At 36.6% G+C, this 10,161-nt stretch overlaps 1 protein-coding gene across 2 annotated transcripts in view; it reads left to right on the forward strand.

The window, feature by feature from the left end:
• The window catches only part of NKAIN2 (sodium/potassium transporting ATPase interacting 2), a 1,311,503-nt gene that overhangs the window by 144,384 nt on the left and 1,156,958 nt on the right, over positions 1–10,161 (forward strand). The gene's annotated exons all lie outside the window — the stretch shown is intronic.

The raw sequence follows: 10,161 nt of genomic DNA on the forward strand, positions 1-10,161 counted from the left end.
GGTAAAGGCTTCATGTTTTCACAGGAGCTGTTTGAATAGCCATCAAAATCTAATGAATTTCAGTCACTGTCAAAAAAATTATTGAGTTACATTGTCCCATAATCCATTGTTACTACTATCAGTAATCAAGCGTTCTCCTTTGTAATTTGAAATTAAGCTTGAATGAATTAGTATGACTAATTACCATTTGATTGTTGATTGCTCTCACCAATGATATACTTCATTGGGCATTGGAAATGTATTAATAGTAGACTGAGTTGCAGTATATTTTTTTAAGTTGTAGTGAATTGCTAACTAATTGCATTCATATTATTCACCCTACCATTAATGGAAAGCTTTATGATGCCTAGATGCAGCTAGATTAAAATCAATTTAAAAGATGACTTGAGTTTGTTTATCATGTATTTTTATTATATCTGACAGCTGTTTCCTGAATGCCATTGAAGTCTGCATATGAAGCAGATATAACCCCTCTGAATGAACTGATTGTTATATTCTTTAAGTCTTTTTTAGGAGACACATTCCCTGCTTCTGCCTTACCCCCCAAAAAAGGCCTGTTAATTTAATTCTACAATTGCATGCCACAAGATGACATTGCAGATTTTCTGCTCTACCATTTTGGCTCTATTATTTGAACAGAACTTAGCACATTAATGGAAATGTTACATTGTCATCATATTAAATTTCAGGTCATGTCCTTAGAATGACATTGAATGTACAACTATACATGTAGCATATTGATACAAATGATATGTATGTTAAAGTAGATAGCTCATGGGGATGCACACAAACACATGGATATTCTTACTAGGTGACTGTCTTATTAAAAATAATATAAGGGGCAGCTACATGGCACAGTGGATAGAGCACCAGTGCTGGATTCAAGAGGACCTGAGTTCAAATCTGGTCTCAGACATTTGACATTTACTGGCTGTGTGACCCTGGGCAAGTCACTTAACCCCAATTGCCTCACCAAAATAATAATAATAATATAAGACAATTATGGTCAAGATCTTAACATCTTTTAGGAAATAGTATCTCTGATGTTGACATATGTAAGTATATATCTGCAAGTTAATATCTCCAAGGTCTCATAACTTTCAAATTTCAAAACCATGGTGAAGCTATTATGTATAACAACAATTACCACAAATTAAATTGATTTTGCCATTATTGACAGTATGCTGTCACTGGAGTTTTACTCCAGTACCTCATCCTGCTGGAGGGGTCATCTTGAAGTCTTAGAGAATGGAGTACAAATTCTTTCAGGTCTTCCTAAGATGGAAAGTTATCTAGTAGGGGCATGGTCTAGGACTATGTACCTGTTCTCTGAGGGATAGCTGAAGCAAATAGATATGTACATCAAGAAAAGGTTAGGTACCTTTGATGAATATTCATCCCTGATAACTCACATACAAAACCATACAATTTTTAAAGCATCAAAATATTGACAGTATTGAAAAAAACATCCAAAATGGAATGATGGACAAGAAACTCAGTCTTTTTTGCCAGTGGGGGAAAATTTTCTCTGCGTTATAAAGAACCTGTCAAGATAAAAGGACAGCCTTTAATCCTCAGATCCAAAATTTGTTATATCAGCAGGAGAGAAAGGTGAAACTTTCTTCATAATGAAATTAACCTGATGATGCAACGAAGACAAAAAATATTTCTAACCTCAGGTCACAATTACTTTGTACCCTGATGCATGAAGTTGGAGAGGCCCATTACTATTTAAACTACTTTGGGTGCTGTTTATTTTATAAAGCTAATATTTTATTAATTTTACATGTATATTATATACTAAATTAAGCCAAATTCTGATGGAGGGTAGTTCTCATTTAACTTTTTCTAATAGTCTAACGTCTTATGCATTTTTAAACTGCTGCTTTTTGTTTTAGGCATTTCCATTTAGTGCTTCAATTTAATGCTTAGATTTTTTTTTTTACCCCTAGAGAGGTTACAAGTACTATCATTGAAGACCTATTATGATATAGCAGTAGTTTAAATTGTTCCTTAAAATCTGCACTCAGACTTGACTTTATAGAACTCTTCTTATTCTTATGTTGCCAAATTATTCACAATCGGACTTTTATGTTTTCTTTAAAAGGCATCAAATTACAGATACAAAGAATCTCTGACATGGAAGGAATATCAGGGACAATCAAATTTAGCATGTACCTGAGCAAGAATGCCTTTTATAATCCTATTCAATGAGCCCTTATTTAGTTTTAGCTCAAAGATCTTCAGTAAATTCTACCATGTGGCATCTTCTATCTCTCATTGTTTGAGTCCAGTATATTCTGCCACCTCCTTGTTTATTTTCACATAAAAATCATTCACTGGTTGTTGTTCATCTAGTAGGTCTATCACTAGGAAATTCTTTCTTTTGCTTTCTTTAAAACATAACTTATTTATTTTAATAGTCTTAAAATATTTTTCATTTCAAAATTCTCTCTCCTTCTTTCACCACCCCCACCAAGTAAAAAGTCACATAACATATCAATTATACATGTGAAATCATGCAAAACATATGTCTATATTAGCCACGGTGTAAAAATTTTAAAAAGGAAAAAATATACTTCAATTTGTACTGATCATTTGAGCTCATCAAGTAGCATTTTTTTCATGATTCCTTCAGAATTGTCATTTGTCATTACATTAATCAGAGTAGCTAAGTGTTTCACAGTTGATCATCATTGTTGTTATTGTGTACAATGATCTTCTGGTTCTGTTCATTTCACTTTGTATCAGTTCAAATAGGTCTTCCCATGTAGAAACTTCTTTCCAAGTTAAGATTTTTACTCAAGTTAGAAAATCTTCATTTCAATATTGAATTAATTCAAGATATTCACCATTTACCATTGCTGAACTAGTATTTTGTGGCAGTGAGAGTATTTATATATTATGTTACATTATTGAATAAGGTTGTGCCAGCAGGAACTGTGCTAAGTGCTGAGGATACAAAAATGATAAAAGACCTCTCAAGGAGCTCACAACCTAAAAGGGGAACAAAACATGCAAGCATTTCCAAATATAGGATAAATTAAGTTAATCTAGGAGGGACCATGCTAGCCAGAAGGCTAAAATGAGGCGAGAGTTCCAGGCATGGAGAACAGCCAATGAAAACATAATATAAAAATGTTGTATAAATTGGGATTTTATTATACTATGTGAAGGGAAGATTTTTCAGAAGTGATTCCAGTGTTCTTTATTAATATATTATATATACTACTTTCTTTTTAAGCATTCTTCTAATGCTAACATTAGTCATTTAATATGTAGACAACTATCAAAGCATCTTCAAAATTTAGAGCCGGATGATCACAGAAATCATTTTGTCAATCTCTCATGTTATCGATAAGGAAAGTGAGACCCAGAGAGACTAATTTAGATTTTCCCAAAGTAGTACAGGAAGTTAGTGGAAAATTCAGGAATAAAACCTTGGTCTCCTTATGGTAAGGCCTGTGCTTTTGATCACTGCTATGCTGCTGGCCTCCAATTTTCCAGGAATAATTCATTATTTTCCCCTCCCCTTATCCTTGAGGAATTATTTTTAAAGGCTGCAATTGGTACTTACTCAATTATTTCTTGATTACAAGTTCAGTGGGAAGACTATCCTACATACCTTTGAGAGGAAGACTAACAAATGATCTGCTGTGTAGTAAAAGGGAAAAACATGGTTTTATTGAGTGTTCACATAGTCTTCAACTTTGTGTTTAGTAGGGCGTAATAACTTTAGATAACTTCTTAAAGGTTTTTTTTTAATCATCAAAATATTTTATTATTTTCCAGTTACATGTAAAGATAGTTTTCAAAATTTTTTTTCATAAAATTTTTAGTTCAAAATTTTTCTCCCTCCCTCCCTTCCCTCCCCCTACCCTAAGACAGAAAGCAATCTGATATAGGTTATATATGTACAATCACATTAAATGTATTTCTACATTAGTCATGTTGTGAAAGAAGAATCAGAACCAAAGAGAAAAACCTCAAAAAACAAAAAGAAAAGTAGAAATAGTATTCAGAATCCCCAGTTCTTTTTCCTGGATGTGGAAAACATTTTCCATCATGAGCTCTTTAGAATTGTCTTGGATCATTGTATTGCTGAGAAGAACTGAGTCTATCACAGTTGATCATCACACAATGTTGCTGTTACTGTGTACAATGTTCTCCAGGTTCTGCTCACTTCACTTTGCATCAGTCCACCTACATATTTCCAGGTTTTTCTGAAATCTGACTGCTCATCATTTCTTATAGAGTATTCCATTACATTTATATACCACAACTTGTTCAGCCATTCCCTGATTGATGGGCATTCCCTTGATTTCCTATTCTTTGCTACTACAAAGAGAGCTGCTATAAATATTTTTGGACATGTGGATCCTTTTCCCTTTTTAATGACCTCTTTGGGATACGGACCTAGTAGTGATATTACTGGGTCAAAGAATATGCATAGTCCCCTAGCCCTTTGCTCTCCAGAATGGTTAGACCAGTTCACAACTCCATCAACTTTTTTCCACAGCTTCTCCAACATGTATTATTTCCTTTTTTTTGTCATATTAGACAATCTGATAGGTGTGATAACTTCTTAAAGTTTTAACAAAAAGATTATTAATTGGGTGTCAAGAAGAATGAATAGGCCTGGGCATTTCTAAACTTCATTCATTTTCATTCTTCTTCATTGTGTCCTGAAATGTTGGCATAATTTCACCAAAGCATATTTTTGAATGGCCAAGCTGGTTATAGGAGTTCCCAGGTCTGCACTTTTCTAAGCATGCTAATAGTTACTATCTAAATTATTTGTATGGTATTTAAAGCTGAATTTCTATTTTAAAAATTATACCATTCATAAACTCATGACATGATCACCCCAAAAAACATCCAAATAATGCCGTAGGAAAATGCCTAGAGCAGCAAAATTCACAGAAGAATGTGCTGAAATCATCTTCTAACCAAGAATGGCTTGGAAGGTTGGAAGGAGGGAGCTGCTGTGCTGATACAGGAGTTGAGCCCAACCCCACAGTCACCCTGACACAGATCCAGTCCCAGGAAGGCCTCACCAGAGAAGCAGACCCCCCAGAGCCTCTGAATCAGCTGAAGTGCCAGGGTTGTCTGGAACTAAGCTCACAGTCTGGTAAGTGGGCTGAGCCCTGGGCAGGGGGGAGACTACGGGGGTCAAAGCTGGTGCTAAGGCAGAATTTGGATTTTACACCCCTGCTGAGAACCAGCAGGTAGGCTCAAGTAGTAGTGGCCCAGATGGGGGAGGTACACAGGTTCATCAGAGCTAACAACCAGAACACACAAAGCTAGTTGATTAGCACGTTGGTCTGGGGTCATCTAAGGACCAGGAAACAGGCTGGGTGAGGGAAGAACTGGATTCTCCTTAAATCATTCCACCTGGGATTTCTTAAGCTTGGGATACTGCAGCCTGGAAACAGTGCCCCACTTTAAGGAGCTAAAAGTCTAGTAAAATAAAGGAAAGATGAGTAGGCAGAGAAAGGTGAGGACCATGGAAAGTTTCTTCAATAACAAGGAAGACCAAGGGGCACCCTCAGAGGAAGATGTCAACATCAGGGCCCCTATATCTAAAGCTTCCAAGAAAAATACGAATTAGTCACAGGCCATAGGGGTGTTCAAAAAGAACTTTGAAGATAAAGTTAGAAAGGTAGAGGGAAAAATGGAAAGAGAAATGAGGGTGATGCAGAAAAAACATGAGAAAAAAGTCAACAGCATGAAAAGTCAAATTGGCCAAACGGAAAAGGAGGTACAAAAGCTCTCTGATGAAAATAATTGCCTAAGAATTAGGATTGAACAAATGGAAGCCAGTGAATTTATGAGAAACCAAGACACAATAAAGCAAATCCAAATGAATAAAAAAATAGAGGGCAATGTGAAATATCTTCTGGGAAAAACTGGCGACCTGGAAAATAGGTCCAGGAGAGATCATTTGAAAATTATTGGTCTACCTGAAAACCATGATCAAGGAAAGAGCTTAGACACCATCTTCCAAGATATTCTCAGGGAAAATTGCCCTGAAATTCTAGAAGAAGAAGCTAAAATAGAAATTGAAAGAATCCACCAATCACCTCCAGAAAGAGATCCCAAAAGGAAAACTCCTAGGAATATTATCGTCAAATCCCAGAGCTCTCAGGTCAAGGAGAAAATATTGCAAGCTGCCAAGAAGAAAGAATTCAAGTACTGTGGAGCCCCAGTCAGGATAGCACAAGATCTAGCAGCTTCTACATTAAAGGACCAGAGGGCATGGAATATAGTATTCCAAAGGGCAAAGGAAATGGGATTACAACCAAGAATCACCTCCCCAGCAAAACTCAGCATTATCTTTCAGGGTAAAAAAAATGGGACTTTAATGAAAAAGAAGACTTTCAGATATTTGTGATGAAAAGACCTGAAATGAATGGCAAATTTGCCTTTCAAATACAAGACCCTAGAGAACCATAAAAAATTGGAGCTGAGGGACATACCTGGGGTCTTACAGTGGGTGACTGCCTTGTGTCTGAGGCTGGGTTTTGGCTGGGAACCCCCTGGATCCAGGGGTGATGATTTGTCCACTGTGTCACTTAGCTAGATGATAACATCTTTAGAGTTAAATTGAGGGGTGAAGGGAATTCACTGAGGGAGGGGGAAGGGCAGAAGTGAAATCCTACATGAAAGTAACAGGAAAAGGCTTATGGAGTGGGGGAAGAGATGGGAGAGGAGCAGGGCAGTAAGTGAATTTTACACTCATCAGAAAAGGCTCAAAGATCTTAAACTTATCAGAGCTGCCTCAAGGAGGGACTAACAGACACACCCAACTGGGTGGAGTAATCTATTTAATCTTGGCAGTAAATGAGCCAAACACTCATCAAAATTGACTCAAAGACCTTGCTCTCATTAGAATTGGCTCAAGGAGGGAATAATGTACACACTCAATTGGGTCGAGTAATCTCTATAACCCTTCAGGAAAATAGGAGGGGAAGGGGATAAAGAGAGAGGGGCAAAAGAAGGAAGGGCAGAGTGGGGGAGGGGACAGACAAAAGCAAATTCCTTTTGAAGAGTGATAGGATAAAAGAAGATGGATATTAGAATAAATATCATGGGGAAGGGAATAGGATGTAAGGGAACCAGTTAACAATAGTAATCATGAAAAAGAGAAAAGGGGGGGGGGAATTGTACAAAAAATATTTATAGCAACTCTTGGTGGAGGCTAAGAATTGAGAATCAGGGGAATGTCCATCAATTGAGGAATGATGGAAAAAGCTGTGTTATATGATTGTAGTTGAATGGTCTTGTGCTACAGGAAATGACAAACAGGATGATCCCTGAAAAACCTTGAAAGACTGATGAATGTCGATGTATAGTGAAGTGAGCAGAGCTGGGAGGACATTGTGTGTAGTGACAGCAGTATTGTTTAATGAGCAATTATGAATGACTTAACTACTCTCAGCAGGGCAATGATCCAAGACAATCCCAAGGAACTAATGAGGAAGCTTACTATGCACCGCCATAGAAAGAATTGATAAAAAGAACACTTGTGGATTGTACATATATAACCTGATTACAATCTTGTGGAGGGGGGAGGAAAGGGAGGGAGGGAGGGAGGGAGAAGAATTTGGAACTCTAAATCTTATGAAAATGAATGTTGAAAACTACCCTTACATGTAAATGGAAAATAAAATAAATGTTTGTTGCTGAAAAAAAAATATACCATTCATTTGAAACCTTTTTAGCAGGCATGGATTGAATTGTAAATGCATATTTAAGTTCCTTCTTTCTTAGGAATAACAATAAGTAGTAGACTTATGATTTCTTTGTTCTAGGAAACTCCCACTATAGAGAACACCCATGTGAGAAACATACCTTCTACCAATATGAATTTGTACTTTCTCTGAAATTTATTTTCTCACAGCAGATATTTATTGTCAAACCCAAGGCAATCATATTACAATATAATTGAGAAGTGTTTGACAAAATAAATACAAATAAAATAAAACATAGATAAAGTTAATTTGTTGTTTTCTAAGTCAATATGTCCCTACAGGGATCTATTTCTATCTGAATTTAACAAAACTGCTCTTAGAAAATTATCTAGAGCCCTGAGAGGTTAAGTGTTATGCCCAGGGTCTCACAGCCAAAAAACTTGAATTTAGTTCTTCATGTCTTTGGGAGAAACTATCCATTATACCACATTGCCTTTCCCCTCTTCTTCCTAACCAAATTTTAATCACTGCTTGGCAGCCTTGTCCTAAAGCAACTTACCTTAATTGTATGTGATAGCAGCTCATTTGGCACATCACCACTGTGGCTTGATGAATATCATTCTATGATACTGGCAGAAACTGTGAAAGACTTGCAGTGTTTGGAGAAGAACAGAATCCTGAGGTGGCCTTTGTGATTTTTTATGTCCTATAAATATAATATTGCTCACTGTCTTGCTTTTTCTCCTTGCCTTTTAACTGTAATCACAGACTTTCAGAATTGAAAATGACCTCAGTGGCCATCCAGTATAAGCTATACTTTTAAAGAAATCTCCACCATGATATATCTCATAAGTAGTCATCCACCCCATTTCGAAGAAACCTACTACCTCCCAAAGTATCCAGTTCCACTTTGGGGTAGCTCTAATTATTAGGATTTTCCCCCATCCCCAAAGTCAAGCCTGCATTCACATCTTTGCCATTTCTATTTCTTATTCTGGGTTCTCCTCTTGGGCCAAACAACAAATTTAATCTCTTTCACAAATGAGAGACTTTGAGTTACTGAAACAAACCTATCATATCCCCTCCCCTCAACTCTTTCTATCAGTCTTCTGTTCTTCAGGCTAAACTTCGTCAGTCTCCTCCAATGATCTTGACATATGTGGCATGGAGTTAGAGGCATTTACTATCTTGATTACCACAATCAGGCAATTCTCCAGGCTATCGTGTGTCTTTCTGGCCTTAATTGTGGTACCCCCAATTGAACACAATATTTCAGATGTACTATGGTCAGATCAGAGTACAGCAGCAGTTTATTACTGGACCATATACCTTGTAAGTCACCTCCATAATACTGGATCCCATATCTCTCTTTATTCCACCTAAAATTACATTTTTTCCTACCAGATCACACCATTGACTCCTGCTGAACTTGCAATTCCATTAATCCTCCACCCTTACTCCACCCCCTTTTGTTTTTGGTTTTGTGTTTTGTTTTCAGATGAATAGTATTCTGATTAATTTTAGGGCCAATGATTTTAGGATTATGATATTAGACCTGGGCTGTGCTAGTCCAACTCTTTTTTTTTTTTTTTTGTGAGGCAACTGGGGTTAAGTGACCTGTCCAGGGTCACACAGCTAGTAAGTGTTAAGTGTCTGAGGCTGGATTTGAACTCAGGTCCTCCTGAATCCAGGGCCGGTGCTCTATCCTCTGCACTACCTAGCTGCCCCGGAAGTCCAACTCTTAATTATGTATCGCTCTATGAAGGAAGGTTTGCTTAGCAAAATCTTTAGATATTCAGTTATGGAGAGTAGCTAGGTGACACATTGGATAGAGCAACCAGCCCTAGAGTCAGTAGGACTAGAAATCAAATCCAACCTCAGATACTTGTTATCTGTGTGACTCTCAGCAATTCACTTAACCCCAATTGCCTGAAAAGTAGATTTATACAGAAAATAGTTATTTTTAAAATATCAATTATACGTTCAGTTACATCCCTCTTCCTGATAACTCTCTATCCACTGAGAAGGTAAGAAATATTAAATCCATTATGAATATGGAGTAATTCAAAACAAAATTTCCATAATAATCATATTCTGAAAAAAGCAAAAGGAAGATAGAAAGAGGAAGGGAAAGAAAGAAAGAAAGAAAGATTCTTCAATCTATACTCTGAAAAAATCTCTCTATTTGGAGGTGGATAGTATTCTTCATCATGAGTCCTTTGGAGTTGTGGTGCATCATTGTATTGACGGGAGTCATTAAGTCTTTCACAGTTGATAATCTTTCCAATATTGCTGTTATTGTGCAAGTTGTTCTCAGAGTTCTGCTTACTCACTTTACAGCAGTTTATATGTCTATCCATTTTTTTTTTCTGAAATCATACCCTTTATGAGGAAATGGTTAACTTTTTTTGGTAATTTAGTTTTTATTTCATAATCATAAACTTAACTCTGTTTAGCCAACTTGTGG

Source organism: Dromiciops gliroides, chromosome 4 (assembly GCF_019393635.1).
Source record: "Dromiciops gliroides isolate mDroGli1 chromosome 4, mDroGli1.pri, whole genome shotgun sequence".
Lineage (NCBI taxonomy): Eukaryota > Metazoa > Chordata > Mammalia > Microbiotheria > Microbiotheriidae > Dromiciops > Dromiciops gliroides.